We start from the raw sequence: 14,697 nt of genomic DNA, 5'->3' as shown, positions 1-14,697 counted from the left end.
AGGACGTTTCGGAAGATGAAGACGGTGAGGAATACAACCCCGAGCGCGACGCGGACGACTACGGAGACGACTCGGCCTCGCGGTCGAGCTCCTCTTCGGAGGAAGAGCCGGAGGAAGAGCCGGAGGAAGAGCCGGAGGGAGACGCGGCCGCTGCCCGAGAGGAGCGAGACAGAGAGCCAGACAGAGCCAGAGAGCCAGAGCGAGAAAGGGAGACGTTGCTGTCGAAAAACGGCAAAATCAAATGGTCCTCCGCGGCCTATCGCGGCCCGGACCGACCCCGCGCCATCCGCCCGCCCTGCCCCGCCGTGACGCCGGGCCCCACGGCCTACGCCGCGTCGCGAGCGCTCGACATCGAGTCCGCCTTCCGGCTGTTTGTCACACCGGCGATAGAAAGGATCATCGTGGACATGACCAATCTGCAGGGGGTGAGAAAATACGGCGACGGCTGGCGACCCATGGACTCCACCGACCTGCGCGCCTACGTAGGGCTGCTGATCCTAGCCGGCGTCTACAGGTCCCGAGGCGAGGCCGCGGCCAGCCTGTGGGACGCCGAGAGCGGCAGGACCGTGTTCCGCGCCACCATGCCGCTCAAGGCGTTTCACAAGTACTCGAGGCTGCTGCGATTCGACGACCGCCAGTCGAGACCCGCGAGACTCGCCACCGACAGACTGGCGGCCGTGAGAGAGGTGTGGGACCTGTGGGAGGAGCGGCTGCAGGCCCTCTACAACCCGGGGCCCGAAGTGACGGTGGACGAACAACTGGTCCCGTTCAGAGGTACCGTCTATGCATCTGTGTACGTACGCGTAGCGTAGAGAGCACGGGCAGTCTATGTATCTATGCATAGAGAGCGGTAGCAGTCTATGTATCTGTGTTTGTACGCGTGGCGTAGAGAGCACGGGCAGTCTATGTATCTGTGCATACAGAGCGGTAGCAGTCAATGTATCTGCGTATGTACGCGTGGCGTAGAGAGCACGGGCAGTCTATGTATCTGTGCATAGAGAGCGGTAGCAGTCAATGTATCTGTGTATGTACGTGTAGCGTAGAGAGCACGGGCAGTAGTAGCACGGGCAGCGGTAGCAATCGGCAGTAGTAGCAATGGGCAGCAGTAGCAATGGGCAGTGGCACGGGCGGCGGCGGCGGCGGCTGCGTGTAACGTAAACGCAGTGCGCCCCGATGGTGAGCCTGTAACGATGACGCTGCTAATCTCCTGCTAATCTCCTCTCCCTCTCCTCTCCCTCTCCTCTCCCTCCCCTCTCCCTCGCCTCAAGGACGCTGTCCTTTCCGACAGTACATTCCCAGCAAGCCGGCCAAATACGGCATCAAGTCGTGGGTGGCCTGCGACGCCAAGTCCAGCTACGCTTGGAAGATGCAAGTGTACACCGGCAAGGCGGCCGGCGGATACCCCGAGAAGAACCAGGGCGCGCGCGTCGTCCTCGATCTGACCGAGGGACTGCCGGCCGGTCACAACGTCACGTGTGACAATTTCTTCACCTCCTACGAACTCGGGCAGCGGCTCCTCGAGAGGAACCTCACCATGGTGGGCACGGTGCGAAAGAACAAGCCCGAGCTCCCTCCCGCGCTGCTCCAGTCCAAGGGCAGACAGGTCTCGTCCTCCAGGTTCGCCTTCACGCCCACCGCCACTCTAGTGTCCTACCTGGCAAAGAGAAATAAGAACGTGCTGCTTCTGAGCACGCGGCACGCGGAGCCCGACGTCAGCGATCGCCGAGACCGGAAGCCGGCCCTCATCCTAGACTACAACTGCAACAAGGGCGGCGTGGACAACCTAGACAAGGTGGTCGGGACCTACAGCTGCAGACGGATGACCGCCCGCTGGCCCCTGGTCATCTTCCACAACATCCTCGACGTGTCCTCCTACAACGCCTTTGTCATATGGCGAGAGATCAACCCCGACTGGATGCCCGGGAAGCGGAACAAGAGGAGGGTGTTCCTGGAGCAGCTCGGAAAGGCGCTCGTGAAGCCCTTGATCCAAAGAAGGCAGCGTCTCCCCCGCACCGAAGCCGCGTCCGCACTTGTCAAAGTCATACGGGGCGAGCGTGTATCCGCCGAGGCTCGTCCGCAGGCCCGCGAGCGAGCCGCCGGCCCGGCCGCCGCCGCCGCCCCGGCCGCCCCGCTGGGGGCGAGTAAGAGGAAGAGGTGTCAGGTCTGCCCACCCAAGAAGGACGCCAAGACACACACAGCGTGCTGCAGGTGTAAGAAATACATCTGCAAAGGCTGTTCACACCCATACTGTCACACTTGTGCCCACTGGGCCTTTAGCCAAGACGGGACAGAGTGACCCGGGGGGGGACACTGTGTGCTAGGCATAATAGAAGGACAACGGGAGGGTTATGTAACAACAACCATACCCAAAAGGCACAATATCCACAACCAAGGGAAGGTAGTGCAGGAGGGGGGGCGTTTTTAGAATCAATACCCAAACTCACACGGGGCCCAAGGGCAGTACGGGGGACAGCCTGTCACTTCGCACACAGGGCCCTTGGCCGTAATGTTGAATCTGTGAGTGTCCACCACAACCTCTCAGTTATCCAAAACTTTATGTTGTATCCTGTCTGTGGAATTTGGAGGCTGTGACAATAGATCCAGCTTTCAGTAGTGTAGCAAACCACGTATCAGTTATCCAACACTTGATGTTCTAGCCAACGCACTAATACAGGGAAGTACTTATAAGTCAGTTTGGGTTGTTACAAGAGTTTACATTTATCAACACTGGGGAAGAGGTATCAGCTATAACAAGTAGGACTATTATGGGTAACCTGTTCATCTTCGTTGCAACAATCCACTTGTCTCTATGTATGCATCTGTACGAAAAACACAGTGTAATCAGTGATGGACCTGTGCTTGAAGAAGACTACCTGGGTGTGGATGGGGGACTTGACCTTGACGGAGAATATCGTGGTATGGATGGGGGACCTGAGTTCTGAATCTGACACTGCTCCGAGAAAGTATGGGGGAGATGTAATTATCCTAACAGTTGAAATGTTATATTGTATTCATTTGGTACTATGGTGATGTGGACCTCTTTTATCAATAAAGTACAGTTGGTAACACTTGACAGTTGCTTGTCTGAGCATACTTTATTTTTTACTTGCATTCAACAGCATTATAAACTATAACAAGGCTACCCAAGCCCTCACAGTGAGCAAGCCTGGAAGCCTTCTAGGCTCCTGCGGCTTCTGTCAAGCTCTGTGTGTTTGATGAGGCTTTCCTTAGGCCCGCCCTATCATGACTCAGTCAGCAAGCATGGAAGCCTTATAGGCTCCTGTGGCTTCTGTTAAGCTTTGTGTGATTGATGACGCTTTCCTTAGGCCCGCCCTATTATGACTCAGTCAGCAAGCATGGAAGCCTTATAGGCTCCTGTGGCTTCTGTTAAGCTCTGTGTGATTGATGACGCTTTCCTTAGGCCCGCCCTATTATGACTCAGTCTGCAGAACTGTGGGTCTTTGACAATAGGGGCCAAAGCGATATATTAATGACCATACTGACGTCTCTCAGGAAGCAGAACAGAGTGTATAATGGCACATGGGAAATCAGAGTCTTTCTATACACTCAGATATTGTAATACAGCAAAGGAGAATGACAGTAGCGACGACTCGGACATTGACTTTGTTAGTGGCAGCACATGCAGAGAGCTGCAGTTCAACCCTGTTACAGTTGAAGATGCCCAGCTGCTGTGCACTAGGCTGAAGGTGCAGTGCAAGAAGAGGTCTCTCAGTCATACTGCGTCTGGTGTGTTAGGTGCTCCGTGTAAGAATGTGAAAATAAAAGGTGACGGAAATTGTTTCTTCAGAGCGGTCAGTGAAGCACTGTGTGGTACAGAGGAGTACCATGAGCCAATTCGAAATGCGGTGGTGCAGCAGCTACAGAGCAAACAACATATGTATAGGACCATCCTGAGAGTGTGTTACCGTTCAGTGTCAGAGTACATTACGGAGTCCAACATGAATTGTTTAGGTAGTTGGGCGACCGAAGTGGAGATTCAAGCAGCTGCAGACATGTTGGGGGTAAGCATATATACATACTATACCAACCGTTGGATTGAATACAGATCTAATGGTTTAGAGGTGTCTAAGCAGGGCATATATTTGGAGAATAGTCGGAACCATTACGAGACAGTCGTTTGTGTCAAGAGGCCTCAGACTCAGTCTTGTTACGGTTACTGCCAGGGTTATGAGATTGGGAACAGCCATATACCACAAGCAGTTAGGTCCTCAGGCTCCAAATCATCTGATTCCGAAAGCAGTTCGGGAGCGGACATGGCAGGTGACTACGAGGATTGGATGTGTGATGATTATCAGGACAATTGTCAAGAGGACTATACCCATAACCGAGATACTCCCGGTGCTGACATGGAGGATACCAGAGACCAAGAGGCTGAAACCAGTCCCCGTTCAACCGATAGTCTTGTGGACTACGACATTTACGATTCCGAGGAGTCAGACTACGAGGTCCACACCCAAGACGTCGACAGTGAACAGCTCTACAGTGAACAGGTTGACGACGAAGAGGTGGTCTACTGTGAAGAGGTCTATGGTGAAGAGGTTGACACCGGCGCTGTCGTGGAATGTGAAGAAGTCGATGATGACGAGGTGGTGGACTGTGACGACGTGTACGATGAAGAGGTTTACGACGACGAGGTGGTGGACTGTGAAGACGTGTACGATGAAGAGGTTGACGATGGCGAGGTGGTGGACAGCAACGAAGGCTACAGCGAAGAGGGTGGCGAGTTACAGGTTTACTGTGAAGATGGTCACGACTCGATTCCAGCTGTGGAAGATTCGAGAAAGCAACATTTGATGGAAAGCATGCTTAGTTGGTCTATACTGAACACATCATGGCATTCCTTCCTAGAATGGCTGGGGGAGCGCTGGTGGGGATCAGTCTCTAAAGAGCAGATTATCACATTCATGGATACATCTAACAGTCGCAAAGGGGACATTGTCGTCGCAGCACACTTCGGTGGCATGCAAGGAGGAGTGTGTTCGATTATGGTGAAGACACAGGATTCAGTCATGACCTTTACTGTTGTTATTAGTCGAGGCAGGTACATCTGTACCGATATGGTACAAGGTCTATTTTCAACTCCTATTGACATTATGAAAGTTCTGGTGCGTAAACTGGGAGAAGGACACTTGCTACGTAGACCCAGGTGGATGGCTCATGACCCCAAATACTTTGCTATGACACAAATTGTGGACGAGCTGCGTTATATTGTAAAGCTGATAAAAGGCTCATGGTGGGGAGCTGCATTCCTCAGTTTGGAAATGTCCCCACCACATGGTAAAGTGATAGAGCTTCTACGAATGAGGACAAACAAGCACACCAACCCAGCTGCCGCAATCCATTATATGAATGAGGACAGTTTGGGATACCTGTTTGATATTGTAACTGCCAAGGGAAAGAGATTCAAGGTGACGTTTGATAACTTGGGGTTTACGATTGGGACAGGTGTACACTTTCCATATATCACATCTATTCTTTCCCGCATCTGCTGCCTTGAAGATGCAACCTTTGTTGCCCGACCAAAGAACCACATCTTTGGGGATGAAGGCCTGGAACGTCACCCAGGTGTCACAGATGCCAGACACAATGTCTAGAGTAGGAAAGATATAGGTGGAGAGCATATGTAATCACTGTCATATCGCTTGGTAAATGTGCCATTACAAAGTGCTTGTGGTGTATTATTCAATGTCCATATCCTTCTGTGAATAAAGACAATAATATCCTGAGCAAGAATACCAGGTCACATTTATTTACAGAGTACATAACATTTACATACATCCATATCAAAAGTAGGACATAGTGGCAGCTCAAAAATGAATAAAATGGGTTCAGTGTAGTTAGATCTCAACACATTGCAACCTAGTCATCTCCATCATCATAATCTCCATCCGCATCAGCTCCATCCTCATCATCGGCCATATACTTGAGCGAAAGAGACATAACCACATTACCAACAAGTCATACACACAAGCAAAAGTGTCATCACAGTATACACTACCATATCTACCATTTCATCTTCTGCATTGTTCAACTGGGGAAGAGGAGGTAATGCTAGGTGAGGTTGAGGCCGGTTGACGACTTCTGGGGGCAACAGTGGAGGAGCTTGTTCCAAGACAAGGTTCCTAGGTCCCTCATCGTCAGACGATAGTATGTAATCACTCTCCTGAATGTGTATTACAGACATGGGAAATGTATCACTTATACATGGTATACTTTACAACAGTGAATGAAAGGACATCAAACCGAGTACCTACAGAACGGGTCAGGATTATGGTAGATACCTGTGGAATAGAGACGAGTGTTAGAATCAGTACAAGTTAAATGCCTGTGATGAGTATGGTCTATGAAAGAGGTGTCTATAGAGTATGATATAACATGCGTCTCTCCTACCAGGCTCAGCTCGCTATTGTCAGTTTCTATACCACTCTCCTCTGACATGATTAGAGGTCGGAAATGCACAATTGCCTGAGGTAAGGAGATATAGGTCCATGATTAGCTGTTAAATGCGACAGTTGCAGTAGGTGTCACAGTTAAACACCTTTTCATGAGTGGGTTAAGTTACGGGTTAGGTGTGGTTGTACAGAGGTGAAAGCTGTTCGTAAGGCTGCATGTGATCATAATCATGATGAGCAACTAGCCACGTCTCTAGCAACAACAGTTAGAAAACATAAGGCCCTTTCCTGGGGTTGGTGAGAGTGTGCGGCTTTGGGGTATGGTTCCACTTTTCCTACTATTTACAATGGCTGAATCACAAGAACTATGATACCAATTACATACACATAGCAAAATAGGTAAGTGGTTGGAAGATGGCCTATATGGGGAGAAGACAATTCGACTCACTCCGTGTCGCTAAGCAAAGGAAATATGGCAACTGGCCTCTATTGAACAGATCCTGGCTTCCACTGGTAGAATGGCTGGGTGAGAGGTGGTGGGGCTCCGTCTCTAAAGAGCAGCTAATGTCATCCCTAAATAGATCCGAAGTTACTGTAGGAGCTATTGCCATCACGGCCTACTTTGGTGACATGCAGGGAGGAGTGTGTTCCTGTATGGTGAAGAGCACTGACAATACTCTCATCCCATTTGATATACACGTCACCCAAGGCTATTACAAATGCACTGAGTTCCTAGACTGGGACAGAGGTGACCCTGTTCAGCTAATAACCGATGTGCTTAAAGCAGTCCCAAGCGGTTACTTGATGGCTAGACCAAGAGACATACCTGATGAACAGAACAATTGGTCTGGCAAATGTGTAGTGGAAGGGATGCGTGAAATGATACAGCTACTAGAGGGTGCATGGTGGGGACATTCGACGGGCAGTTCCCCAATGTCATCAAATCACATTGAAGTTATACAGGACCTAAAAAAGATGGAAGATGAATACCCCAAGCCAGCTGCAGCGATCTGTTACATGGATGAAGAGGAATATGGATACCTCTTCGAAATTGTAACAGCAAAAGGACAACCATACAAGGTCACGTTTGATAAGTCTGGGTTTGTGCTTGATACAGATATACACTTTAACTCAATGACAAGTTTGCTGGACCATATGACAACGGTTGTAAAGGTTTCCTTTGTACCAAGACCCCTTTCTACAACACAGGACCTGTGCATGAGCAAGATGGATGTAACAGGAGGGAGAAGGAGGGGACCAGTGGAGACAAGTGGAGGCCTACCCAGTCTCAAACGTTCCATACAGACTAGCCCGTATGACCAGAGGTATAGGCCATGACCATTGTATTACTGTACATCTCAATTAATATTTGTGACAGTATATGTGTCAATGTAATATACATTACATATCATTGTTTTGACATGCAATCAATAAAGTGTATCACCAGTCATGTCAGAGCCTTGTTCTTTTTATTCACATACATTACAAAGAGCAGTACCGTTGCAACTACACATGTTTCACAAAGTCATTATAGCTGGGCTATCCACCCGGTACTGCTTCATCCAACCGTGTCTGTGCTATCCACACAAGCTTACTTTCTCCATCCCTGTCTGTTTATCTTCCCGTCACCTGGGCACTCATCCAACCTTGTCTATGCTGTCCACACAGCCTCATCCAACCCTGTCTATGCTGTACACACAGGCTTACTTTCTCCAGCCCTGTCTGTTTATCTTCCCTTCACCTAGGCAACGGCTCTATTTGTTTATCCAGCTCTGGGCACTCGTCCAACTGTTTCTGTGCTGTCCACACAGGCTTACTTTCTCCATCCCTGTCTGTTTATCTTTCCATCACCTGGGCACTCATCCAACCTTGTCTGTGATGTCCACACAGGCTCATCCAACCTTGTCTGTGCTGTCCACACATGCTCATCCAACCTTGTCTGTGCTGTCCACACAAGCTTACTTTCTCCATCCCTGTCTGTTTATCTTCCCGTCACCTGGGCACTCATCCAACCTTGTCTATGCTGTCCACACAGCCTCATCCAACCCTGTCTATGCTGTACACACAGGCTTACTTTCTCCAGCCCTGTCTGTTTATCTTCCCTTCACCTAGGCAACGGCTCTATTTGTTTATCCAGCTCTGGGCACTCGTCCAACTGTTTCTGTGCTGTCCAACTCTCTGTGTTTACCCAACCGAGCATTACAGGGAGGCAGTTAAATAGCAAGGTCTGTTCTTAGGATCTGTTAACAGTTTGCCTCTCTCAGCACTGGGGAAGAAATATCAAGTGTGCATTCGAAATGACTGGGATGGAAGTGACCTATGGAAACTGGCCTCTATTGGACAGATCATGGCTTTCATTTGTAGAGTCACTGGGTGACCACTGGTGGGGTTCCGTATCTGAGGAACAAATGATATCTTTCCTCAATAGACCCGAGGTGAAGGTGGGAGCTTTTGCCATAGCGGACTACCGTGGAGCGGAGCCCGGAGGAGTGTGTTCATGTATGATGAAGACAGGGGATTGTGACATTATCTCATTCGCCATATATGTCACTGGAGGCCGTTACAAATGCACCGACTTCCTAGAGTGGGAATACAGTCAACCAGCAAAAATTATAGAAGAGATGATTGCAAATTACCCAGGAGGGTACCTGATGGCTAGACCTAGAGCCATACCTGGTGGTCAAAGCAAGGGGACTTGCATACGTGTAGTGGAAGAGATGCATACTATGATACAGTTACTAAAGAGTGCATGGTGGGGACTGTCTCTTGGGCAGTCGCCAAATGGTAGGTCCCCAGGGTCAAGTGAGCACACTGCCTTGTTAAACAGTCTAAAGAGTATGCAAAGTGAAAACTTCAACCCTGCTGCTGCAGTATGTTACATGGATGAACATCGCTCTGGATACCTCTTTGACATTGTAACAGGGAAAGGAAAGGTATACAAAATCATGTTCCATGGGTCTGGCTTTCGATGTGGGACCAATCTACACTTCTACACCATAGGAGAGTTGATTGACTACATGAGAGGGGCTAGGAATGTAACTTTTGTGCCACGACCTTCCCCCTAATGTGAGGGGAGACAATGAAAAGGATGGAGTAGGATCGAAGGACACAAGAGGGTTCGATATTCTCAGCACAAGGCTATGGATATGAATAGTGAACTCTTTTCATAACATACTCTGTAAGATATTATACAATGTTACAGCTAGAGTGTACTTTTTCTTGAAATGAATAAACCAAATCAATGGTGTCTTTTGCCTTTATTCAATATATTTGTGAAACATTACTGTATAACATAGTCCTCCTGCACATATCACGCAATTGTTGTTAACCCATACATGTTGCCCCATAGTAAAAGTTATACCAATCCCTTAAAGACATATGGTTATTCAACATAAACTTCAACTGGGTTCTCCTGATCAACACCTCGGTGCTTAACTGTGTGACAGTAGAAAGACTGTCAATGTCTTCTTCCTCACATCCCTCTGCAAGCCTCAGCCCATGGATGAGTTTGGTGTATATGTCCCAGAGTGTTGTTCCATAGAGTATGGTGATTGAGAGATGCCCAGTGATTTCACCTATGTTTTCAGAGGGGCTCTGGATCAAGACTTTGATGTGAGGCCTATTTTCGTCTACAATGGCAATGTTGTCCGCGTACTCGCTCATGGTCTGGTACAGTGCGGAGACGTATTTCATCACAGCATATGGGATGACAATACCCCCACCATACATGTGTCTAGGAGGGAAAGATGTACAGTCGAGGTCTTGGAAGGCTCGCGGGGTTGCCATTGCCATCTCCTGAGTGACTCTGTGGAGAATTCCAAGGTCGTCGAGGGAGACAGATCGCCAAAGAGCTAGGACATTTCTGAGAGCATCATAGTCCTTGTCAGTGCCGAGTTGATGGGAAGGTACGCACACGTAGCTGTCTGCACACTGGGGGAAAGAAAAGGATGCTATTCCACTGGGTCCCCTGGTAATGCTGACAAAGCCTTTCGCCGAACACAGGCCGCATATGAATTGAAACTCCCCTCGGGGAGAAGCGACCAGAACGTCTAAAGCTCCTTTCGCTCTGTCCGAGGCCCAGAGACTTTTTGACATCATGAAGGCTAAGACATTGATGAGAGCCTGCCTGTTGTCGTCATCATAGACAGATAGGGTTCGATTGAAAGGCACTGTGTCCGTGCCAGCTATCTTGATACAGGAGCCACCGTTAATGTCAACGTTCCATTGGGATGAAAGTTTAGATGGATCATTAGTCAGGATCCTTGTCTTGTTGTCATTGAGGACAGTGAACTTGACTGGTATTTTGTCCAAGGTGCCTTGCTTGTATGCGGTAACTGTCATGTTGTCAATGATGAACAGAGTGCTGCAGTCTCCAAAGGGTATGAGCCCTTGCAAGTCAATCTTGAACATGGTAGGCTGATGTGCTTCACTGACCTTGTTCATTGTATGGGTGAACACATACTCCTTCTGACTGAAAGACATCTTTACCCGTGCTTGGGATGCTAAAGGTATACTATCACCGGTCTGTACTCAATGCATGTATACGAAATGGTATATACAGTGCTTTTCGTCTCGATCACGAGAGCCACCGTCTTTCATTGACACACCGTCCTATCCTTCTCTTCTTGTCTTCACCGTAGACACGCTGGATAAGCCTGTGACCGGGGATATTGTTGGTGAACAGGTCCTTGTAGAAGTTTTTACAACCGGTGCAATGATACGTAACCACCCTGCAGTCAGAGGGAGGACGTCTCCTCTTTCCGAGCGTGGCCCGGACAGGGGTGATCCATTTTTTCTCCTTAAAGGTCTCGATCCAGGTTCTCATGACTTTTGCGTCGGCGCAACAGTACGGCATGATGCAAAGAACAGATTCTGGGTACATAACGGGCCCAGAGCTGAACGCGTCAGGGGTCTGTATCTGCAACATGAGTACAGTCTGATACAGAAGGCCTGCCAGGTCAACTAGAGTCCTCTCGCACAGCTCGCTTCTCACTATGGAAAGCCTACCAGTAGTAGAGTAGGTGATCCCAGCGTCTTGCAACATGACAATCGGCAACGAAAGCAAGATGGAGGCGTCAGAGCAAGAGTCGTTGTCGACAAGGGACAGTATGCCTTCCGATATGGCTTCCGTGAGCCTTTTCCCGAGCGAGGCGCTTAGGTTCCTGTAGACATCACGGGGCTGTAGGGACATGTCCTTGGTGATCACATTGCTGCAGACCTCGAGTTTCTCACCGGGCAGACGCGCCACAGTTTCCCTGTTGATCCTTAGGTGCTCCAACTCACTACTACCGCAGACGGGTATCATGTGTTCAGGGCAGTTGTTCATTACCGCGTTGAAAGCCGTGGTTGCCCTCTTCAACCTCTGTCTGACTGAGGAGATTGAGGTGAGCAAGTGCTCTTTGCAATCATCCAGGCTGTGGGAGCCAAGGGCAGAACTGTACATGTAGCGGGGTAAGCAGTAGTCTATAATGCAGTGAGCTAAAAGCTTTCCAGAGCGGTTCACCAAGATAGAGTCAGCATAGTGAGCTATCAGCACCCTGGAGTTGGCGAAACATTTGTTGAAAGGCTGGTAGGGGTGTGAAATGATCTCTGTGTAAGACGAGGAATCGATTGGCGTTAGGGTTCTGGGGGCCGGGGTGTGATGCTCCTCCGTGTTGTCATCTCTAACGGGTTTGGACCCGTGTTCATTATCACCTTCAGACACCACGCTTGTGTCGGAACGCTTGGCCTCGCATATGAGCGATCCACCGAACATGGCCGTGATACACCCTGTGTTAGCCTGGAGGTTCAAGGGGTATCTGTAGAAGGCTGCTTCGCAAGGGTTACACTTGTGATACTCGGGGCATTCGACTGGCTTGACAGAGAGTCCTGTAATGTGCTGTAGCCACGTCTTCACAGTTTCTAGGTAGGTCGTTTTAACACTGGAGTTGGCTACCTGCAAGCGATCCAGTGTTTGTTGACTAAAGTGCTTGTTCTTTGATGATTTGATGAGACTGCTCCAAGGAAAGAACCCTGCTGCCATCTTGGACGCGATGAGTTGCGATGCTTTGCACGCTAACAGGTCTCTGAGGATGGCTTCCTTGCGCGAGAACATGTGGTTCATGCAGTATTTCCAGTCCTTGTACAGCGTTCTCACTGTGATGGTGTCGCTCGACGCAGACTCGTAGCCCTGTACGGGAACCAGTGTCGTAGAGACCGCAGAGAACCCAGAGTCCAGCTTCAACGTTATAACATCGTCCACTCGGTAAGAGGTGAGGAAGGAGCTAGCTCGATGTAAGTCTAACCACTGCCCGTGATCGTCCAGGATCGGTTCCCTCTCCAGGTATAAGATTACATCTCCAGCCTTGAGCTGGTGCCAGGGAGAGGTTGAAAAGCAGGACAACACGTCAGTCTCCAGTTTGACACAGTCTCCCCTCATGACGCAGGATATGAAGGTGTCCGTCACGGCAGAATCACAAGGGGAGCGCATACTTTTGAAGGCCGACAGCCCCCTGACCTTTACGGAGATCGAAGACAGATCACCCTTGTCGTCTAGGTTGTGACTGAGAGCCACGTAGGTCTTCTTAGCTACGTGACAGTAGACCGAGCAACTGTTTTCATACTCCAGCTTGACTCTCCTGTCTTTAACGAAGGGCCCTGTGACATCCGCAACTTCTTCGGACCCAGGGACTCTTGCCACAAAGACGGGATATCCTTCCTTGGTGAATGTTCCTTTCGGGTCTCTGGCTACATTTCGGTGTGTGTTACCTCTGCCTATCACGTACATCCTCTCGAGAGTGTCCTCAACCAAGGCAGTGTGCACGTAGTCCAGAAAGGCAGGCACCTGGGAGCCAGCCCTCTTAAACATGTCACCCACAGCCTTCCGGCCATCACAGGCAAAGCTCTCGAGGAGTTTGATGTCAGTGTCCCCGGACCGGGGCGTATCTGTTCTGTGCACGACTACATCAGACACGTCCCTTTCGGGGATGTCCCGGGGACCGTATCCGACTGAGACCATGACACTGTCAGTGTCTCCGTAGACAACAGGGCAGCTGTGCTGGTAGAACGTAGACACACAGTTGTTTACAACGGCAATCTGTTGCCTGCCGTGGCCAGATATGAGAGGCCCGCAGGGACGAGGAGCCGTTCCGTAGAAGGAGTTGGCTAGGACTTTACACTCTCCCTCCTGTAGCTTGTAGTAGACCCGCTCGGCCTCGCTGATGTCAGGGTTCTTGAGTTTCCTCTTGAACTCAGCTCGCTGGTTGAGATAGTACTCTACCGAGGAAGAGAATATGCCCGGAGCACGGATGAAGCAGCCTTGGGTTTGGTCGTACTTGAGAATGAGCGATGCGTACTGAAACCCCTCAGCCTCCCAGTTGTAACACACCCAACCCGATAGATCGTGGGGAAAGTCAACGGGAGGCCAGGGGATGGTGGTCTCAGGTGAGATGTTGAGAGCGCACATGATCGAGGGGTACATACTGGAGAAGTCAAAGGACAGCTCCAGACCCATGCCGGGCCCCGAGTAGTGTAGGCCAGTGAGTGGGTCACACACAGATCCTCCCTTCCACATGTCACTGTCACCATTGTCTGAGGCGAGATTAGGATCCCATCGCAGTCGGCTGTTCAGTTCCATGCCCAGGGGTCCCGCTTTCACTCTGAGGGTATCGAGTGTAAACTTGAGCTGGGGGATCTGAACCGAGTGAATGCTCTGCACAAAGCCGCAAAAGTTATCCCCTCTCCCGTGTACCACCACGTCTATATTGAGAGTGGCCCTACATCGATGAAACAGAGTTGATACTGGGTTGAGAACTTTAGCCAGCCTGGCGCACAGCTGTGAGTCGACCAAGTTGTAGACGAGCACGGCAAATAGACTCCTACCTCCGAGTCTGATCATCTCGTCCATGCTAGAGTAACCCACGTCCGCTAGCTTGCAAAGCTTTCTGGTGTCCTTTGGAACCTTTCTGTGTAGCTTCCTGACCTTGGAGATGACAAAGGGTGCCACGTCGTTCAACTTCATGCTGGTACACGCAAACTTTATATCTCTGGTCCCCGCCATCCTGTACAGATCTATGATGTTCATACCGCAGCTGTTCATCTTGAAGTGGCCCAGCTTGGCCTTGTCTTTGTTGAACGTTTGGATGTGCACAGATATCAGTTGGAGCTTGTACTCGGTCAAGGTTCCGTTGAGCAACACAGAGCCTACGCTCTTCAGCATCTCCTTGTACATATCAAGGTAACGTACGTTTTCAAACTGGAAGAACGGTACCATGTCATGGGCCAGGGCCTTGGTGACAAAGAGGCC

This window comes from Salvelinus fontinalis, unplaced genomic scaffold, assembly GCF_029448725.1.
Source record: "Salvelinus fontinalis isolate EN_2023a unplaced genomic scaffold, ASM2944872v1 scaffold_1468, whole genome shotgun sequence".
Taxonomy (NCBI): domain Eukaryota; kingdom Metazoa; phylum Chordata; class Actinopteri; order Salmoniformes; family Salmonidae; genus Salvelinus; species Salvelinus fontinalis.
This window is presented reverse-complemented; position numbering follows the sequence as displayed.